Here is a 23,082-nt window from a genome sequence, read left to right on the forward strand (position 1 = left end):
CACGAGAAACCAACAATCTGTCTATCCCAGCCTTAAATGTATTCAACAATGGAGCATCCACAACCCTCTGGGGTACAGAATTCCGAAGATTCACAACCCTCTGAGTGAAGAAATTCCTCCTCATCTCAGTCCTAAATGACCGGCCCCTTATTCTGACACTGTGCCACTGTGTTTTAGATCCCCCAACCAGGGGAAACATCCTCTCACTGTCTACCCTATCAAGCCTCTCATTCTTCTAAACTCCAGAGAGTAGAGGCCCAATTTACTCAGACTTTCATCATCGCATAACACTCTCCTCCCAGGGTGCAATCTAGTGAACCTTCACTGTACCACCTCCAATGCAAGTATCTTTCTTTAAATATGGAGATCAAAACTGTGCAGAGTACTACAGGTGTGACCTCACCAAAGCCCCATACAATTGTAGCAAGATCTTCTTATTTTTGTGCATGCCATTTGCCTTCCTCATTGCTTGTTGTACCTGCATGCTAGCGTTCCGTGTTCCTTGTACAAGTACAACCAAGTCCCTCTGAACTTCGACATTTAGGTTTCACGCCTTTTAAAAAATATTCTGCTTTTCTATTCTTACTACCAAACTTAATAACCTCACTAATCCCCACATTATACTCCATCTGCCACCTTGTTGCCCACTCACTTCATCTGTCTATATCTCTTTGTCTCAATCAATAATATAGATTGTAAATAGCTGAAGCCCCAGTGCTGATCCTTGTGACAAACCAACAGCTACAGCCTGCCCAGTTAAAAATGCCCCATTTCTTCCTCCTCTCAATTTCTTGTCTGTTAACCAATCCTTTATCCATTATAATAGAATCACCCCCAACTCCATGAGCCCTTATCTTGCGTATTAGCCTTTTGTGTGGAACTTTATTGAATGACTTTTGGAAATCCAGTATACTTACTGTCTGGATAGGTTGGCCAACTCCAACGAGTTCAAAAGCACCAATCACAGGACTCCATGCCTTGAACATGGCAATCCAGCCTCTGGATAACAACATGCCTGCCACCTGAAATGGGATGGTACATATCGGGACCTTGGCCTTTCAGGCCCCAGTGACCTGCAGAAAAGTGTTCTCCAGGAGGGTGTCAGCAGTGAAATGTGACTGGGCAATAAGTGGGATGAAGGGGAAAGGGAACAAGGAAGTGAGAATCCCACTCAAACTGCTCCCACTTCTCAGCCATTGCCTCTGCCCCACTTAGTCGTCAACATGATGTTCCTGTGCTTAGGACTGTGTCCGTCCCTGCACAGGTATAGGTGGAGCTGGATTTGGAGCTGATCTCACAGGCTCTGAAAATCCAAAGGACGTCAGCCTCGAGTGACTGAACAGGTGGAGTGGGGATGTGAGTGGCTGGAGTGGGGATGTGAGAGGGGCAGAGTGAGGATGTGAGGGGGCAGAGTGGGGATGTGAGGGGGGCAGAGTGGGGATGTGAGGGGGTGGAGTGGGGATGTGAGGGGGTGGAGTGGGGATATGAGGGGGCAGAGTGGGGATGTGAGTGGGTGGAGTGGGGGCATGAGGGGGCAGAGCGGGGATGTGAGGGGGCGCAGTGGGAATGTGAGGGGGTGGAGTGCGGATGTGAGGGGGCGCAGTGGGAATGTGAGTGGGTGGAGTGGGGATGTGAGGGGGTGGAGTGGGGATATGAGGGGGCAGAGTGGGGATGTGAGTGGGTGGAGTGGGGGCATGAGGGGGCAGAGCGGGGATGTGAGGGGGCGCAGTGGGAATGTGAGGGGGCGGAGTGCGGATGTGAGGGGGCGCAGTGGGAATGTGAGTGGGTGGAGTGGGGAAATGAGGGGGCAGGGTGGGGATGTGAGTGGATGGAGTGGGGATATGAGGGGGCAGACTGGGGATGTGAGTGGGTGGAGTGGGGATGTGAGGGGGCGCAGTGGGAATGTGAGTGGGTGGAGTGGGGATATGAGGGGGCAGAGTGGGAATGTGAGTGCGTGGAGTGGGGATGTGAGGGGGCGCAGTGGGAATGTGAGTGGGTGGAGTAGGGATATGAGGGGGCAGAGTGGGAATGTGAGTGGGTGGAGTGGGGGCATGAGGGGGCAGAGTGGGGATGTGAGTGGGTGGAGTGGGGATATGAGGGGGCAGAGTGGGAATGTGAGTGGGTGGAGTAGGGATATGAGGGGGCAGAGTGGGGATGTGAGTGGGTGGAGTGGGGGCATGAGGGGGCAGAGTGGGGATGTGAGGGGGCGGAGTGCGGATGTGAGGGGGCGCAGTGGGAATGTGAGTGGGTGGAGTGGGGATATGAGGGGGCAGAGAGGGAATGTGAGTGGGTGGAGTGGGGATGTGAGGGGGCGCAGTGGGAATGTGAGTGGGTGGAGTGGGGATATGAGGGGGCAGGGTGGGGATGTGAGTGGGTGGAGTGGGGATATGAGGGGGCAGGGTGGGGATGTGAGTGGGTGGAGTGGGGATATGAGGGGGCAGAGTGGGGATGTGAGTGGGTGGAGTGGGGATATGAGGGGGCAGGGTGGGGATGTGAGTGGGTGGAGTGGGGATATGAGGGGGCAGAGTGGGGATGTGAGTGGGTGGAGTGCGGAAGTGAGGGGGCAGGGTGGGGATGTGTGTGGGTGGAGTGGGGATATGAGGGGGCAGGATGGGGATGTGAGTGGGTGGAGTGGGGATATGAGGGGGCAGGGTGGGGATGTGAGTGGGTGGAGTGGTGATATGAGGGGGCAGAGTGGGGATGTGAGGGGGCAGAGTGGGGATGTGAGTGGGTGGAGTAGGGATATGAGGGGGCAGGGTGGGGATGTGAGTGGGTGGAGTGGAGGCATGAGTGGGCAGAGTGGGAATGTGAGTGGGTGGAGTGGGGATATGAGGGGGCAGAGTGGGAATGTGAGTGGGTGGAGTGGGGATATGAGGGGGCGGAGTGGGGATGTGAGTGGGTGGAGTAGGGATATGAGGGGGCAGGGTGGGGATGTGAGTGGGTGGAGTGGGGGCATGAGTGGGCAGAGTGGGAATGTGAGTGGGTGGAGTGGGGATATGAGGGGGCAGAGTGGGAATGTGAGTGGGTGGAGTAGGGATATGAAGGGGCAGAGTGGGAATGTGAGTGGGTGGAGTGGGGATATGAGGGGGCAGAGTGGGGATGTGAGTGGGTGGAGTAGGGATATGAGGGGGCAGGGTGGGGATGTGAGTGGGTGGAGTGGGGGCATGAGGGGGCAGAGTGGGAATGTGAGTGGGTGGAATGGGGGCATGAGGGGGCAGAGTGGGGATGTGAGTGTGTGGAGTGGGGATATGAGGGGGCAGAGTGGGGATGTGAGTGGGTGGAGTGGGGATATGAGGGGGCAGAGTGGGGATGTGAGTGGGTGGAGTGGGGATATGAGGGGGCAGAGTGGGAATGTGAGTGGGTGGAATGGGGGCATGAGGGGGCAGAGTGGGGATGTGAGTGGGTGGAGTGGGGATATGAGGGGGCAGAGTGGGGATGTGAGTGGGTGGAGTGGGGATATGAGGGGGCAGAGTGGGAAAGTGAGGCAGCTGCCTCTGTCACTGCTGAAGCCACAGGGGTTTCACCAAATAGGAGCGGATGGCAAAGGAGGAGTAAAGCTTTGCTAGTTGTGCACATGTTTGGTCATGGGTGAATGAGAAAAAGTCATGTTGTGAAGTTGCTGTTGCTGAGTTGAATCACATTAATTTTAGTCAAGGCTCTGTACTGTGTTCCTGCTGCAGATTTGATCCTCGCTGCTGCACAGTATTATACAGAATGCAGCACTGTTCCAGAGACTCTGGCTACTGCAACCTGAAGGACACCTCCAGGTCTGTCCAGGCAGCTAAAGCACATCTTCAGCATTCCGATGGCTGATTCCATTGGATATCTGGTGGCCATTTTGCATTCATTGTAGTGCAGTTAGGCTTCATTGGCTGTGTTTCTGATGAGTGACCACAGCTAAGTTTGAAGTGGTACCCCTGTCCCCTAGCAGACACCCTAAGTCTGGTTGCAGGTCCGAAGAGTTCGGGGAGCTTGTACAGTCACAGGGTAAACCCTCAGTTCCTTTCTCCCTCGTGCTTATCCAGCTTCACCTTAAATGTATTGATGCTATTCGCTGCAACCTCTGCCTGTTGTAGCGAATTCCACATTCTCACCAGTCTCTGAGGAAGCAAGTTTTTCCTGAATTCCCGAGTGGATTTATTAGTGACTGTCCTATATTGACGGCCCCTGGTTTTTGTCTCCCCCACAAGTGGAAACATTTTCTCCCACATCAAAGTCCTTCATAATTTTAAAGACCTCTATCAGGTTACCCCTCAGGGGCGGCACAGTGGCGCAGTGGTTAGCACCGCGGCCTCACAGCTCCAGCGACCCGGGTTCAATTCTGGGTACTGCCTGTGTGGAGTTTGCAAGTTCTCCCTGTGTCTGCGTGGGTTTCCTCCGGGTGCTCCGGTTTCCTCCCACATGCCAAAGACTTGCAGGTTGATAGGTAAATTGGCCATTATAAATTGCCCCTAGTATAGGTAGGTGGTAGAGAAATATAGGGACAGGTGGGGATGTGGTAGGAATATGGAATTAGTGTAGGATTGGTATAAATGGGTGGTTAATGGTCAGCACAGACTCGGTGGGCCGAAGGGCCTGTTTCAGTGCTGTATCTCGAAAACTAAACTTCTCTTTTCTAGAAAACCCTCAGTCTGTTCAATCTTTCCTGACCTCACAGTTTAGCTATCATCCATGGAAACCATTTTAGCATCTATTGTTCCCAGCCCTGAAAGTGTAAACTGCCCCCACCCGTGCAGAATATACAGCATTTGGGAGAAAGTTCCTAATTTCCATTTCACTTTGTGTGGAAAAAAATGCCTGTTTTGCTCTCTCCTACATAAACAGTTTCAAAACCTGAATAAGACACATCTGTCTCCAGCAGAACATCTGCAAATCGTTGAGGAAAGTGAACTTGACTCTTAACTGCCTGAGGGATTAAGGAATTTGCCAGGCAGATACATATATCACTAACATTACTTTATCTGAATCCATTTGCTGTACTATGATAGTACCACCATTGGCTTCATTATCAGAGATTACCGTAAAGCTAAATGATACTAAACAGAATTGAAAACCACTGATGCATAGTGATAAACATGTTATAAGTCTCACTATCTCTCAGCATCTGTTGAGTTTCACTTAATAACAGAATAATATCTGATGCCAAAGATTACGGTATACTCCTGCAAAAAGTAAGATAGTGGAATGAGACAAGCTTACAGCACAGAAAGAGGCCTCTCTGCCCATTGTGCTATTGTCAGCTAGAGCAATCCAAACTAATCCCACTGCTTCGCTCTTTCCCCTTGCCCTGTATGTTCCACAGCTCTAGATATTTATTTCACTGGTTTCTGCCTCCATCCATTGCTGTGGCAAAGCAATAACCTCTGTGTGAAGAAATTTCTCCTGACAGTCTGTATTGCAGAAGGGATGTGCTGGGCTCTCACAGTAAGTCTGTGCCAGCAACTTGAAACCAAAGTGTCATCTCAGAATACTGGGTTGACGTTCAGCAAGCATACTCACGACCGATGGCCCTCACCCATCATAAAGGGTAGGTGGGACTCTGAAGCTGGAACGTCAGCAGTGAAAACAGGCAGTTCATCACAGACTGGGGAACAACTTGGCCCATCATGTTTCCTTTACTATCCCACCAGTCCAATCCCATTCTCCCTGTGCCCTTTACTATCCCACCCAGTCTCATCCCACTCTCCCTCACTCCCTGTACCCTTTAATACCCCACCCAGTCTAATCTCACTCTCCCTCACTCCCTGTACCCTTTAATATCCCACCCAGTCTCATCCCACTCTCCCTGACTCCCTGTACCCTTTAATACCCCACCCAGTCTAATCCCACACTCCCCCTCACTCACCACACCTTTTAATAGTGCCATAGAGTCGTACAGCATAGAAACAGGCCCTTCGGCCCACCATGTCCATGTGACCATAATGCCTATCTATACTAATCCCACCTGCCTGCATTAATTCCATATCCCTCTATGCCTCGCTCATTCAAGTACCTGTCCAGATGCCTCTTAAATGTTGCTACGGTTCCTGCCTCCACCACCTCCTCAGGCAGCTCATTCCAGATACCCACTAATCTTTGTGTGAAAAATGTACCCCTTTATCCCCTTTAAACCTCCTCCCTCTCACCTTAAATCTATGCCCTCTAGTTTTAGTCACCCCTACCATGGAAACTCTGGCAATCTACCCTATCTATGCCTCTCATAATTTTATATACCTCTATCATGTCCCCTCTCAGCCTCCTTCGCTCCAGGGAAAACAGACCCAGGCTATCCAATCTCTCTTTATAACTCAAGCCCTCCAAACCAGGCAACATCCTTGTGAATCTTTTCAACATCTCAGAATACTGGGTTGACGTTCAGCAAGCATCCTTGTACTCAATGCCTCGGCTGATGAAGGCAAGCATGCCATACGCCTTCTTCACCACCCTGTCTACCTGTGTTGCCACTTTCAGGGAACTATGTACTTGCACCCCAAGGTCTCTCTGCTCAACAACACTCCCCAGGGCCCTCCCATTCACTGTATATGTCCTGTCCTGGTTTAACTTCCCAAAATGCATCACTTCGCACGTGTCTGTGTTAAATTCCATTTGCCAATCCCTTGCCCACTTTCCCAGTTTATCTATATCCTGTTGTAACCTTAGACAACCTTCTTCACTGTCCACTATACCACCAATTTTGGTGTCATCTGCAAACTTACTAATCATGCCCCCCAACATTCACATCCAAGTCATTAATATATATGACAAACAACAGAGGGCCCAGCACCGATCCCTGCAGCACACCACTGGTCACCGGCCTCCAATCTGAAAAACAACCCTCCACTACCACCCTCTGCCTATAATTCCTACACTTATCTGTGATTTCCCTACATATATGCTCCTCCAATTCCCTCTGACTATTGGGGGCCCTATCGTATAATCCCATCAAAGTGATCACCCCTTTCTTATTTCTAAATTCTACCCATATGGCCTCGCTGGACATTCCCCCCGGGATATCCTCTCTAAGTACTGCTGTGATGTCCTCCCTAATCAATAGTGCAATTCCCCCTCCTCTCTTACCTCCACCTCTGTCACACCGGAAGGATCGGTACCCCGGAACATTGAGCTGCCAGTCCTGCCCAACCCTCAACCACGTTTCCGTAATAGCTATAATTTCACAATCCCATGTACCGATCCATGCTCTGAGCTCATCTGCCTTAGCTGTAAGGCTTCTTGCATTAAAGAAAATGCAGTTTAGCCTACCAGACCTTCCACGCTCCCTGTCCTGTCCCTGCCCGGCCTGCCTACTGGATTTGCTTGCTTTAACTTCTACATTTGCTTTAACTATCTCATCTGAGAGACTCCTACTTTGGGTCCCACCCGCCTGCCAAACTAGTTTCAACCCTCCCGAGTAGTGCTAGCAAACCTCCCCACAAGGATATTGGTCCCCACCCGGTCTAATCCCACTCTCCTCCTCACTCCCCACACCCTTTAACATCCCACCCAGTCTAATCCTACTCTCCTCCTCACTCCCCACACCCTTTAACATCCCACCCAGTCTAATCCTACTCTCCTCCTCACTCCCCACACCCTTTAACATCCCACCCGGTCTAATCCCACTCTCCTCCTCACTCCCCACACCCTTTAACATCCCACCCGGTCTAATCCCACTCTCCTCCTCACTCCCCACACCCTTTAACATCCCACCCGGTCTAATCCCACTCTCCTCCTCACTCCCCACACCCTTTAACATCCCACCCAGTCTAATCCCACTCTCCTCCTCACTCCCCACACCCTTTAACATCCCACCCAGTCTAATCCTACTCTCCTCCTTACTCCCCACACCCTTTAACATCCCACCCAGTCTAATCCTACTCTCCTCCTTACTCCCCACACCCTTTAACATCCCACCCAGTCTAATCCTACTCTCCTCCTTACTCCCCATATTCTTGAATATTCCACTTTTTCTCCCATTATCTAATTCCCTTTTGAAAGAATTGGCAGAAACTGCATCGATCTCACCCTTATTGCTTCGGTCACATTTATGATATTGCTGATGATTTTTGGGCACAGGAGGAGTGAAGAATCTATTAATTAGACACCTTTTATAAATTGCTGCATATGGGTCTCCCATGATGAAATCCATTTTGCTGTTGTTTTTGGGCAGTCACCTTTTTAAATACATTCTCGGGGCATCTATGGGCATCACTGGCTAGGCCAGTATTTATTGTTGATCCTTAGTTATCCTGGGAAGGTGGTGGTAAGCCTTTGCATTAGCTGGGGAATTCTGGGATTCTAACCTTGTGACAATAGATATCCCAGCCTGGAAGTTCCTGCCGTGACCTGAGAAGAGCAATGGAACTCTCCGGAAAAACAAATGAAACATGGCTGTTGAAAGCATTTCCCCAGGATTTCCATTGATTCCTCCCCAAAAATCCAACTGGACATCAGGACAATGTAATGGAAATCTCCTCACCTAATATTGAATGGAAGACACTCACTGGCATTTAGAAGCTGTCTCTGTGTTTACAGTAGTGATAGTTAATGCCTGGTTTACCATTGCAGCAACACTGAGCCCTGGAGGATAGGATGGCCTGGACGATTTGAGGTCACTCCTTGTTTTGAAGGATATTTTACTCCCTTACTTACCCCCTCCTTATCTTTTAATCCCCAGGCCTTGCTTCTTCTCAGCTTCCTCTGAGTTATCAGGAAATGCTCAAGGAAAAATCTTTTCTCTGGGGAATCACCCAGCCTACACAGTGACGCATCCCGAGATTGGGAATTCAATGGGAGGAAGGAGGAGATGAAGAGAAGTTCAACAAGCATCCCGTCACCCAATGGAGCAAAGGTATCTGGCATTGTCACGATGAGTTTGAGTGATACCTCAGGACAATGATAGATGAGTGACCGTGCTTCAGAACACAAAACATTCAGCATTGAAATCTGAGAGCTTCCTGGTGCTTTGCCCAAGTAAAGGCTGATCCTGTACAGAGATTACAGCCCGCTCCAAATCCATCCTTCTAATTGAAAGCTACAGATGTTTGTTTTGACATCAGCATTCCTGAATACAGGTATTGATACAAAAAAAGGCTGTTTAATGTGTGGGATTCAGTCCCCAGTGGTGTTCATGTTGAGGTTGACTGGTTTCCTCTCCACACTTATCCTGATATCATTCCCATAGTGTACAATAGATCATCAACACCATCAGCAGAGCAATCTAGAGCATCTCTACCCTGGGACAGGGTGTCTCAAATAATTTTCTCATTGTTATCAGTCTGCAGCAAAGCTCTCTCGATATCGCAGCAGCTTATATTTATATCCTGTGTAATGTTTCAAATGGACTGCCATCTGAAACAATAGACTTTGTGAACTTCCAAACTTTGAGTTGGATCAAGGCCCACCTCTGAGTATCATCATTATTCACTCTCTCTCACAGGCAGTTTCATCCTCACACCAGCCAAGATTTGGAGTTGTCCAAGGTCGACACAGGCACAGCAGAGCCAGTGGATAGAGAATGGGATCTAGAGACCATTAGTTCAGTGGTGCTGTGGCCAATGGTCACATTGCCAGCTTCTTCCTGCTGAAGATTAGCACAGAACCTCTGAGCTTCTATCTCTGGGTGGTCCAGTACAACACAATGTAATGAATATACCTGCTGTTTGAACTGGGATTCAGAGAAGAACCAAATCAGAAATGAATGAATTTGCGTTTATCTTATCCCTTCCTCAGGACACTCCAAAGCACTGTACAAACAATGATTACATTTTGAAGCGCTGGGACTTTTGATGCACAAGGAAACAGCAAATATTTTGTGCATAGCATGATCCCATAAATAGCAAATGAGGTTGGTGACCAGTTTTTTAGTTGAGGCTTAAATATTGACCAGGACATTGGGGTAAATGCCCCTGCTCATGTTCAAACAGTGGCTGTGTGAACTTTTACATCCACGGACCTGGGTTTAATGAATTATCAGAAAAACTGCCTCTCCAACAATGCAGTGCTTCCTCGATACAGCATTTCTTACAGTGCAGCACTCCCTCTGACAGAGCAGCACTCCCTCAGAACTGACCCTCCGACAGTGCAGCACTCCCTCAGAACTGCCCCTCTGACAGTGCAGCACTCCCTCAGAACTGCCCCTCTGACAGAGCAGCACTCCCTCAGAACTGACCCTCCGACAGTGCAGCACTCCCTCAGAACTGCCCCTCTGACAGTGCAGCACTCCCTCAGAACTGACCCTCCGACAGTGCAGCACTCCCTCTGACAGAGCAGCACTCCCTCAGAACTGACCCTCCGACAGTGCAGCACTCCCTCAGAACTGCCCCTCTGACAGTGCAGCACTCCCTCAGATCTGCCCCTCTGACAGAGCAGCACTCCCTCAGAACTGACCCTCCGACAGTGCAGCACTCCCTCAGAACTGCCCCTCTGACAGAGCAGCACTCCCTCAGAACTGACCCTCCGACAGTGCAGCACTCCCTCAGAACTGCCCCTCTGACAGTGCAGCACTCCCTCAGAACTGACCCATCAACAGTGCAGCACTCCCTCTGACAGAGCAGCACTCTCTCAGAACTGACCCTCTGACAGTGCAGCACTCCCTCTGACAGTGCAGCACTCCCTCAGAACTGACCCTCCGACAGTGCAGCACTCCCTCTGACAGAGCAGCACTCTCTCAGAACTGACCCTCCGACAGTGCAGCACTCCTTCAGAACTGACCCTCCGACAGTGCAGCACTCCCTCAGAACTGCCCCTCTGACAGTGCAGCACTCCCTCAGAACTGACCCTCCGACAGTGCAGCACTCCCTCAGAACTGCTCCTCCGACAGTGCAGCACTCCCTCAGAACTGACCCTCCGACAGTGCAGCACTCCCTCAGAACTGCCCCTCTGACAGTGCAGCACTCCCTCTGACAGAGCAGCACTCTCTCAGAACTGACCCTCCGACAGCGCAGCACTCCCTCAGAACTGCCCCTCTGACAGTGCAGCACTCCCTCTGACAGAGCAGCACTCTCTCAGAACTGACCCTCCGACAGTGCAGCACTCCCTCAGAACTGCCCCTCTGACAGAGCAGCACTCCCTCAGAACTGACCCTCCGACAGTGCAGCACTCCCTCAGAACTGCTCCTCCAACAGTGCAGCACTCCCTCAGGTCTGGTCCTCTGACAGTGCAGCGCTCCCTCAGTACTGCCCCTCTGACAGTGCAGCACTCTCTCAGTACTGACCCTCTGACAGTGCAGCACTTTTCAGTACTGGTCCTCTGATAGTGCAGGACTCCCTCAGCAATGACCCTCTGACTGTGCAGCACTCCCACAGTACTGGTCCTCTGACAGTGCAGCACTCCCTCAGTACTGACCCTCCCACAGTGCAGCACTCCCTCAGTACTGATCCTCTGAAAGTGCAGCGCTCCCTCAGTACTGACTTTCCGACAGTGCAGCACGCCCTCAGTACTGGCCCTCTGACAGCGCAGCACTCCCTCAGTACTGACCCTCTGACAGTGGAGCACTCCCTCAGTACTGACCCTTTGACAGTGCAGCGCTTCCTCAGTACTGCCCCTCTGACAGTGTAGCGCTCCCTCAGTACTGACCCTTTGACAGTGCAGCGCTTCCTCAGTACTGCCCCTCTGACAGTGCAGCACTCCCTCAGTACTGACCCTCTGACAGTGCAGCACTTTTCAGTACTGGTCCTCTGACAGTGCAGCACTCCCTCAGTACTCACCCTCTGACAGTGCAACACTCCCTCATGACTGAACCTCTGACAGTGCAGCACTCCCTCAGAACTGACCCTCCGACAGTGCAGCACTCCCTCAGAACTGACCCTCCGACAGTGCAGCACTCCCTCAGAACTGCCCCTCTGACAGTGCAGCACTCCCTCAGAACTGACCCTCCGACAGTGCAGCACTCCCTCAGAACTGCTCCTCCGACAGTGCAGCACTCCCTCAGAACTGACCCTCCGACAGTGCAGCACTCCCTCTGACAGAGCAGCACTCTCTCAGAACTGACCCTCTGACAGTGCAGCACTCCCTCTGACAGTGCAGCACTCCCTCAGAACTGACCCTCCGACAGTGCAGCACTCCCTCTGACAGAGCAGCACTCTCTCAGAACTGACCCTCCGACAGTGCAGCACTCCTTCAGAACTGACCCTCCGACAGTGCAGCACTCCCTCAGAACTGCCCCTCTGACAGTGCAGCACTCCCTCAGAACTGACCCTCCGACAGTGCAGCACTCCCTCAGAACTGCTCCTCCGACAGTGCAGCACTCCCTCAGAACTGACCCTCCGACAGTGCAGCACTCCCTCAGAACTGCCCCTCTGACAGTGCAGCACTCCCTCTGACAGAGCAGCACTCTCTCAGAACTGACCCTCCGACAGCGCAGCACTCCCTCAGAACTGCCCCTCTGACAGTGCAGCACTCCCTCTGACAGAGCAGCACTCTCTCAGAACTGACCCTCCGACAGTGCAGCACTCCCTCAGAACTGCCCCTCTGACAGAGCAGCACTCCCTCAGAACTGACCCTCCGACAGTGCAGCACTCCCTCAGAACTGCTCCTCCAACAGTGCAGCACTCCCTCAGGTCTGGTCCTCTGACAGTGCAGCGCTCCCTCAGTACTGACCCTCTGACAGTGCAGCACTCTCTCAGTACTGACCCTCTGACAGTGCAGCACTTTTCAGTACTGGTCCTCTGATAGTGCAGGACTCCCTCAGCAATGACCCTCTGACTGTGCAGCACTCCCACAGTACTGGTCCTCTGACAGTGCAGCACTCCCTCAGTACTGACCCTCCCACAGTGCAGCACTCCCTCAGTACTGATCCTCTGAAAGTGCAGCGCTCCCTCAGTACTGACTTTCCGACAGTGCAGCACGCCCTCAGTACTGGCCCTCTGACAGCGCAGCACTCCCTCAGTACTGACCCTCTGACAGTGGAGCACTCCCTCAGTACTGACCCTTTGACAGTGCAGCGCTTCCTCAGTACTGCCCCTCTGACAGTGTAGCGCTCCCTCAGTACTGACCCTTTGACAGTGCAGCGCTTCCTCAGTACTGCCCCTCTGACAGTGCAGCACTCCCTCAGTACTGACCCTCTGACAGTGCAGCACTTTTCAGTACTGGTCCTCTGACAGTGCAGCACTCCCTCAGTACTCACCCTCTGACAGTGCAACACTCCCTCATGACTGAACCTCTGACAGTGCAGCACTCCCTCAGTACTGACCCTCTGACAGTGCAGCGCACCCTCAGTACTGACCCTCAGACAGTGCTGCACTCCCACAGTACTGAGCGTCCGACAGTGCAGCACTCCCTCAGTACTGACCGCTCCCTCAGCACTGAACCTCTGACACTGCAGCACTCCCTCAGTACTGACCCTCTGATAGTGCACCACTCCCTCAGTACTGATCCTTCGACAGTGCAGCACTCCCTCAGTACTGACCCTCAGACAGTGCAGCACTCCCTCAGTACGGACCCTCTGACAGTGCAGCACTCCCTTAGTACTGACCCTCTGACAGTGCAGCGCCCCCTCAGTACTGACCCTCTGACAGTGCAGCATTCCCTCAGTACTGACCCTCTGACAGTGCAGCATTCCCTCAGTACTGACCCTCTGACAGTGCAGCACTCCCTCAGTACTGACCCTCTGACAGTGCAGCACTCCCTCAGTACTGACCCTCTGACAGTGCAGCAGTTCCTCAGTACTGCCCCTCTGACAGTGTAGCGCTCCCTCAGTACTGACCCTCCGACAGTGCAGCACTCCCTCAGTACTGACCCTCTGACAGTGCAGCACTCCCTCAGTACTGAACCTCTGACAGTGCAGCACTTTTCTGTACTGGTCCTCTGACAGAGCAGCACTCCCTCAGTACTGACCCTCTGACAGTGCAGCACTCCCTCAGCACTGACCCTATGACAGTGTCGCGCTCCCTCAGTACTGACCCTCAGACAGTGCTGCACTCCCTCAGTACTGACCGTCCGACAGTGCAGCACTCCCGCAGTACTGACCGCTCCCTCAGTACTGAACCTCTTACATTGCAGCACTCCCTCAGTACTGACCCTCTGATAGTGCACCTCTCCCTCAGTACTGATCCTTTGACAGTGCAGCATTCCCTCAGTACGGACCCTCTGACAGTGCAGCACTCCCTCTATACTGACCCTCTGACAGTGCAGCACTCCCACAGTACTGACCCTCTGACAGTGCAGCACTCTCTCAGTACTGACCCTCTGACAGTGGAGCACTCCCTCAGAACTGACCCTCCGACAGAGCAGCACTCCCTCAGAACTGACCATCCGACAGTGCAGCACTCCCTCAGAACTGACCCTCCGACAGTGCAGCACTCCCTCAGAACTGCCCCTCTGACAGAGCAGCACTCCCTCAGAACTGACCCTCCGACAGTGCAGCACTCCCTCAGAACTGCCCCTCTGACAGTGCAGCACTCCCTCAGAACTGACCCATCGACAGTGCAGCACTCCCTCTGACAGAGCAGCACTCTCTCAGAACTGACCCTCTGACAGTGCAGCACTCCCTCTGACAGTGCAGCACTCCCTCAGAACTGACCCTCCGACAGTGCAGCACTCCCTCTGATAGAGCAGCACTCTCTCAGAACTGACCCTCCGACAGTGCAGCACTCCCTCAGAACTGACCCTCCGACAGTGCAGCACTCCCTCAGAACTGACCCTCCGACAGTGCAGCACTCCCTCAGAACTGCCCCTCTGACAGTGCAGCACTCCCTCAGAACTGACCCTCCGACAGTGCAGCACTCCCTCAGAACTGCTCCTCCGACAGTGCAGCACTCCCTCAGGACTGACCCTCTGATAGTGCAGCACCCCCTTAGTACTGACCCTCTGACAGTGCAGCACTCCCTCAGTACTGACCCTCTGACAGTGCAGCACTCTCTCAGAACTGCCCGTCTGACAGTGCAGCACTCCCTCAGAACTGACCCTCCGACAGTGCAGCACTCCCTCAGAACTGACCCTCCGACAGTGCAGCACTCCCTCAGAACTGCCCCTCTGACAGTGCAGCACTCCCTCTGACAGAGCAGCACTCTCTCAGAACTGACCCTCCGACAGTGCAGCACTCCCTCAGAACTGCTCCTCCAACAGTGCAGCACTCCCTCAGTTCTGGTCCTCTGACAGTGCAGCGCTCCCTCAGTACTGCCCCTCTGACAGTGCAGCACTTTTCAGTACTGGTCCTCTGATAGTGCAGGACTCCCTCAGCAATGACCCTCTGACTGTGCAGCACTCCCACAGTTCTGGTCCTCTGACAGTGCAGCACTCCCTCAGTACTGACCCTCCCACAGTGCAGCACTCCCTCAGTACTGATCCTCTGAAAGTGCAGCGCTCCCTCAGTACTGACTTTCCGACACTGCAGCACGCCCTCAGTACTGGCCCTCTGACAGCGCAGCACTCCCTCAGTACTGACCCTCTGACAGTGGAGCACTCCCTCAGTACTGACCCTTTGACAGTGCAGCGCTTCCTCAGTACTGCCCCTCTGACAGTGTAGCGCTCCCTCAGTACTGACCCTTTGACAGTGCAGCGCTTCCTCAGTACTGCCCCTCTGACAGTGTAGCGCTCCCTCAGTACTGACCCTCCGACAGTGCAGCATTCCCTCAGTACTGACCCTCTGACAGTGCAGCACTTTTCACTACTGGTCCTCTGACAGTGCAGCACTCCCTCAGTACTGACCCTCTGACAGTGCAGCACTCCCTCATGACTGAACCTCTGACAGTGCAGCACTCCCTCAGTACTGACCCTCTGACAGTGCAGCACTCCCTCAGTACTGACCCTCAGACAGTGCTGCACTCCCTCAGTACTGACCGTCCGACAGTGCAGCACTCCCTCAGTACTGACCCTCTGACAGTGCAGCACTCCCTCAGTACGGACCCTCTGACAGTGCAGCACTCCCTTAGTACTGACCCTCTGAGAGTGCAGCGCTCCCTCAGTACTGACCCTCTGACAGTGCAGCATTCCCTCAGTACTGACCCTCTGACAGTGCAGCATTCCCTCAGTACTGACCCTCTGACAGTGCAGCACTCCCTCAGTACTGACCCTCTGACAGTGCAGCACTCCCTCAGTACTGACCCTCTGACAGTGCAGCAGTTCCTCAGTACTGCCCCTCTGACAGTGTAGCGCTCCCTCAGTACTGACCCTCCGACAGTGCAGCACTCCCTCAGTACTGACCCTCTGACAGTGCAGCACTCCCTCAGTACTGACCCTCTGACAGTGCAGCACTTTTCTGTACTGGTCCTCTGACAGAGCAACACTCCCTCAGTACTGACCCTCTGACAGTGCAGCACTCCCTCAGCACTGACCCTCTGACAGTGTCGCGCTCCCTCAGTACTGACCCTCAGACAGTGCTTCACTCCCTCAGTACTGACCGTCCGACAGTGCAGCACTCCCTCAGTACTGACCCTCTGATAGTGCACCTCTCCCTCAGTACTGATCCTTTGACAGTGCAGCATTCCCTCAGTACGGACCCTCTTACATTGCAGCACTCCCTCAGTACTGACCCTCTGATAGTGCACCTCTCCCTCAGTACTGATCCTTTGACAGTGCAGCATTCCCTCAGTACTGACCCTCTGACAGTGCAGCACTTTTCACTACTGGTCCTCTGACAGTGCAGCACTCCCTCAGTACTGACCCTCTGACAGTGCAGCACTCCCTCATGACTGAACCTCTGACAGTGCAGCACTCCCTCAGTACTGACCCTCTGACAGTGCAGCACTCCCTCAGTACTGACCCTCAGACAGTGCTGCACTCCCTCAGTACTGACCGTCCGACAGTGCAGCACTCCCTCAGTACTGACCCTCTGACAGTGCAGCACTCCCTCAGTACGGACCCTCTGACAGTGCAGCACTCCCTTAGTACTGACCCTCTGACAGTGCAGCGCTCCCTCAGTACTGACCCTCTGACAGTGCAGCATTCCCTCAGTACTGACCCTCTGACAGTGCAGCATTCCCTCAGTACTGACCCTCTGACAGTGCAGCACTCCCTCAGTACTGACCCTCTGACAGTGCAGCACTCCCTCAGTACTGACCCTCTGACAGTGCAGCAGTTCCTCAGTACTGCCCCTCTGACAGTGTAGCGCTCCCTCAGTACTGACCCTCCGACAGTGCAGCACTCCCTCAGTACTGACCCTCTGACAGTGCAGCACTCCCTCAGTACTGACCCTCTGACAGTGCAGCACTTTTCTGTACTGGTCCTCTGACAGAGCAACACTCCCTCAGTACTGACCCTCTGACAGTGCAGCACTCCCTCAGCACTGACCCTCTGACAGTGTCGCGCTCCCTCAGTACTGACCCTCAGACAGTGCTTCACTCCCTCAGTACTGACCGTCCGACAGTGCAGCACTCCCGCAGTACTGACCGCTCCCTCAGTACTGAACCTCTTACATTGCAGCACTCCCTCAGTACTGACCCTCTGATAGTGCACCTCTCCCTCAGTACTGATCCTTTGACAGTGCAGCATTCCCTCAGTACGGACCCTCTGACAGTGCAGCACTCCCTCTATACTGACCCTCTGACAGTGCAGCACTCCCTCAGTACTGACCCTCTGACAGTGCAGCACTCTCTCAGTACTGACCCTCTGACAGTGGAGCACTCCCTCAGAACTGACCCTCCGACAGAGCAGCACTCCCTCAGAACTGACCCTCCGACAGTGCAGCACTCCCTCAGAACTGACCCTCCGACAGTGCAGCACTCCCTCAGAACTGCCCCTCTGACAGAGCAGCACTCCCTCAGAACTGACCCTCCGACTGTGCAGCACTCCCTCAGAACTGCCCCTCTGACAGTGCAGCACTCCCTCAGAACTGACCCATCGACACTGCAGCACTCCCTCTGACACGGCAGCACTCTCTCAGAACTGACCCTCCGACAGTGCAGCACTCCCTCTGACAGAGCAGCACTCTCTCAGAACTGACCCTCCGACAGTGCAGCACTCCCTCAGAACTGACCCTCCGACAGTGCAGCACTCCCTCAGAACTGACCCTCTGACAGTGGAGCACTCCCTCAGTACTGCCCCTCTGACAGTGTAGCGCTCCCTCAGTACTGACCCTTTGACAGTGCAGCGCTTCCTCAGTACTGCCCCTCTGACAGTGCAGCACTCCCTCAGTACTGACCCTCTGACAGTGCAGCACTTTTCAGTACTGGTCCTCTGACAGTGCAGCACTCCCTCAGTACTCACCCTCTGACAGTGCAACACTCCCTCATGACTGAACCTCTGACAGTGCAGCACTCCCTCAGTACTGACCCTCTGACAGTGCAGCGCACCCTCAGTACTGACCCTCAGACAGTGCTGCACTCCCACAGTACTGAGCGTCCGACAGTGCAGCACTCCCTCAGTACTGACCGCTCCCTCAGCACTGAACCTCTGACACTGCAGCACTCCCTCAGTACTGACCCTCTGATAGTGCACCACTCCCTCAGTACTGATCCTTCGACAGTGCAGCACTCCCTCAGTACTGACCCTCTGACAGTGCAGCACTCCCTCAGTACGGACCCTCTGACAGTGCAGCACTCCCTTAGTACTGACCCTCTGACAGTGCAGCGCCCCCTCAGTACTGACCCTCTGACAGTGCAGCATTCCCTCAGTACTGACCCTCTGACAGTGCAGCATTCCCTCAGTACTGACCCTCTGACAGTGCAGCACTCCCTCAGTACTGACCCTCTGACAGTGCAGCACTCCCTCAGTACTGACCCTCTGACAGTGCAGCAGTTCCTCAGTACTGCCCCTCTGACAGTGTAGCGCTCCCTCAGTACTGACCCTCCGACAGTGCAGCACTCCCTCAGTACTGACCCTCTGACAGTGCAGCACTCCCTCAGTACTGAACCTCTGACAGTGCAGCACTTTTCTGTACTGGTCCTCTGACAGAGCAGCACTCCCTCAGTACTGACCCTCTGACAGTGCAGCACTCCCTCAGCACTGACCCTATGACAGTGTCGCGCTCCCTCAGTACTGACCCTCAGACAGTGCTGCACTCCCTCAGTACTGTCCGTCCGACAGTGCAGCACTCCCGCAGTACTGACCGCTCCCTCAGTACTGAACCTCTTACATTGCAGCACTCCCTCAGTACTGACCCTCTGATAGTGCACCTCTCCCTCAGTACTGATCCTTTGACAGTGCAGCATTCCCTCAGTACGGACCCTCTGACAGTGCAGCACTCCCTCTATACTGACCCTCTGACAGTGCAGCACTCCCACAGTACTGACCCTCTGACAGTGCAGCACTCTCTCAGTACTGACCCTCTGACAGTGGAGCACTCCCTCAGAACTGACCCACCGACAGAGCAGCACTCCCTCAGAACTGACCATCCGACAGTGCAGCACTCCCTCAGAACTGACCCTCCGACAGTGCAGCACTCCCTCAGAACTGCCCCTCTGACAGAGCAGCACTCCCTCAGAACTGACCCTCCGACAGTGCAGCACTCCCTCAGAACTGCCCCTCTGACAGTGCAGCACTCCCTCAGAACTGACCCATCGACAGTGCAGCACTCCCGCTGACAGAGCAGCACTCTCTCAGAACTGACCCTCTGACAGTGCAGCACTCCCTCTGACAGTGCAGCACTCCCTCAGAACTGACCCTCCGACAGTACAGCACTCCCTCTGATAGAGCAGCACTCTCTCAGAACTGACCCTCCGACAGTGCAGCACTCCCTCAGAACTGACCCTCCGACAGTGCAGCACTCCCTCAGAACTGACCCTCCGACAGTGCAGCACTCCCTCAGAACTGCCCCTCTGACAGTGCAGCACTCCCTCAGAACTGACCCTCCGACAGTGCAGCACTCCCTCAGAACTGCTCCTCCGACAGTGCAGCACTCCCTCAGGACTGACCCTCTGATAGTGCAGCACCCCCTTAGTACTGACCCTCTGACAGTGCAGCACTCCCTCAGTACTGACCCTCTGACAGTGCAGCACTCTCTCAGAACTGCCCCTCTGACAGTGCAGCACTCCCTCAGAACTGACCCTCCGACAGTGCAGCACTCCCTCAGAACTGACCCTCCGACAGTGCAGCACTCCCTCAGAACTGCCCCTCTGACAGTGCAGCACTCCCTCTGACAGAGCAGCACTCTCTCAGAACTGACCCTCCGACAGTGCAGCACTCCCTCAGAACTGCTCCTCCAACAGTGCAGCACTCCCTCAGTTCTGGTCCTCTGACAGTGCAGCGCTCCCTCAGTACTGCCCCTCTGACAGTGCAGCACTTTTCAGTACTGGTCCTCTGATAGTGCAGGACTCCCTCAGCAATGACCCTCTGACTGTGCAGCACTCCCACAGTACTGGTCCTCTGACAGTGCAGCACTCCCTCAGTACTGACCCTCCCACAGTGCAGCACTCCCTCAGTACTGATCCTCTGAAAGTGCAGCGCTCCCTCAGTACTGACTTTCCGACAGTGCAGCACGCCCTCAGTACTGGCCCTCTGACAGCGCAGCACTCCCTCAGTACTGACCCTCTGACAGTGGAGCACTCCCTCAGTACTGACCCTTTGACAGTGCAGCGCTTCCTCAGTACTGCCCCTCTGACAGTGTAGCGCTCCCTCAGTACTGACCCTTTGACAGTGCAGCGCTTCCTCAGTACTGCCCCTCTGACAGTGTAGCGCTCCCTCAGTACTGACCCTCCGACAGTGCAGCACTCCCTCAGTACTGACCCTCTGACAGTGCAGCACTTTTCACTACTGGTCCTCTGACAGTGCAGCACTCCCTCAGTACTGACCCTCTGACAGTGCAGCACTCCCTCATGACTGAACCTCTGACAGTGCAGCACTCCCTCAGTACTGACCCTCTGACAGTGCAGCACTCCCTCAGTACTGACCCTCAGACAGTGCTGCACTCCCTCAGTACTGACCGTCCGACAGTGCAGCACTCCCTCAGTACTGACCCTCTGACAGTGCAGCACTCCCTCAGTACGGACCCTCTGACAGTGCAGCACTCCCTTAGTACTGACCCTCTGACAGTGCAGCGCTCCCTCAGTACTGACCCTCTGACAGTGCAGCATTCCCTCAGTACTGACCCTCTGACAGTGCAGCATTCCCTCAGTACTGACCCTCTGACAGTGCAGCACTCCCTCAGTACTGACCCTCTGACAGTGCAGCACTCCCTCAGTACTGACCCTCTGACAGTGCAGCAGTTCCTCAGTACTGCCCCTCTGACAGTGTAGCGCTCCCTCAGTACTGACCCTCCGACAGTGCAGCACTCCCTCAGTACTGACCCTCTGACAGTGCAGCACTCCCTCAGTACTGACCCTCTGACAGTGCAGCACTTTTCTGTACTGGTCCTCTGACAGAGCAACACTCCCTCAGTACTGACCCTCTGACAGTGCAGCACTCCCTCAGCACTGACCCTCTGACAGTGTCGCGCTCCCTCAGTACTGACCCTCAGACAGTGCTTCACTCCCTCAGTACTGACCGTCCGACAGTGCAGCACTCCCGCAGTACTGACCGCTCCCTCAGTACTGAACCTCTTACATTGCAGCACTCCCTCAGTACTGACCCTCTGATAGTGCACCTCTCCCTCAGTACTGATCCTTTGACAGTGCAGCATTCCCTCAGTACGGACCCTCTTACATTGCAGCACTCCCTCAGTACTGACCCTCTGATAGTGCACCTCTCCCTCAGTACTGATCCTTTGACAGTGCAGCATTCCCTCAGTACTGACCCTCTGACAGTGCAGCACTTTTCACTACTGGTCCTCTGACAGTGCAGCACTCCCTCAGTACTGACCCTCTGACAGTGCAGCACTCCCTCATGACTGAACCTCTGACAGTGCAGCACTCCCTCAGTACTGACCCTCTGACAGTGCAGCACTCCCTCAGTACTGACCCTCAGACAGTGCTGCACTCCCTCAGTACTGACCGTCCGACAGTGCAGCACTCCCTCAGTACTGACCCTCTGACAGTGCAGCACTCCCTCAGTACGGACCCTCTGACAGTGCAGCACTCCCTTAGTACTGACCCTCTGACAGTGCAGCGCTCCCTCAGTACTGACCCTCTGACAGTGCAGCATTCCCTCAGTACTGACCCTCTGACAGTGCAGCATTCCCTCAGTACTGACCCTCTGACAGTGCAGCACTCCCTCAGTACTGACCCTCTGACAGTGCAGCACTCCCTCAGTACTGACCCTCTGACAGTGCAGCAGTTCCTCAGTACTGCCCCTCTGACAGTGTAGCGCTCCCTCAGTACTGACCCTCCGACAGTGCAGCACTCCCTCAGTACTGACCCTCTGACAGTGCAGCACTCCCTCAGTACTGACCCTCTGACAGTGCAGCACTTTTCTGTACTGGTCCTCTGACAGAGCAACACTCCCTCAGTACTGACCCTCTGACAGTGCAGCACTCCCTCAGCACTGACCCTCTGACAGTGTCGCGCTCCCTCAGTACTGACCCTCAGACAGTGCTTCACTCCCTCAGTACTGACCGTCCGACAGTGCAGCACTCCCGCAGTACTGACCGCTCCCTCAGTACTGAACCTCTTACATTGCAGCACTCCCTCAGTACTGACCCTCTGATAGTGCACCTCTCCCTCAGTACTGATCCTTTGACAGTGCAGCATTCCCTCAGTACGGACCCTCTGACAGTGCAGCACTCCCTCTATACTGACCCTCTGACAGTGCAGCACTCCCTCAGTACTGACCCTCTGACAGTGCAGCACTCTCTCAGTACTGACCCTCTGACAGTGGAGCACTCCCTCAGAACTGACCCTCCGACAGAGCAGCACTCCCTCAGAACTGACCCTCCGACAGTGCAGCACTCCCTCAGAACTGACCCTCCGACAGTGCAGCACTCCCTCAGAACTGCCCCTCTGACAGAGCAGCACTCCCTCAGAACTGACCCTCCGACAGTGCAGCACTCCCTCAGAACTGCCCCTCTGACAGTGCAGCACTCCCTCAGAACTGACCCATCGACACTGCAGCACTCCCTCTGACACGGCAGCACTCTCTCAGAACTGACCCTCCGACAGTGCAGCACTCCCTCTGACAGAGCAGCACTCTCTCAGAACTGACCCTCCGACAGTGCAGCACTCCCTCAGAACTGACCCTACGACAGTGCAGCACTCCCTCAGAACTGACCCTCCGACAGTGCAGCACTCACTCAGAACTGCCCCTCTGACAGTGCAGCACTCCCTCAGAACTGACCCTCCGACAGTGCAGCACTCCCTCAGA

This window comes from Heterodontus francisci, chromosome 11, assembly GCF_036365525.1.
Source record: "Heterodontus francisci isolate sHetFra1 chromosome 11, sHetFra1.hap1, whole genome shotgun sequence".
Classification (NCBI taxonomy): Eukaryota; Metazoa; Chordata; class Chondrichthyes; order Heterodontiformes; family Heterodontidae; genus Heterodontus; species Heterodontus francisci.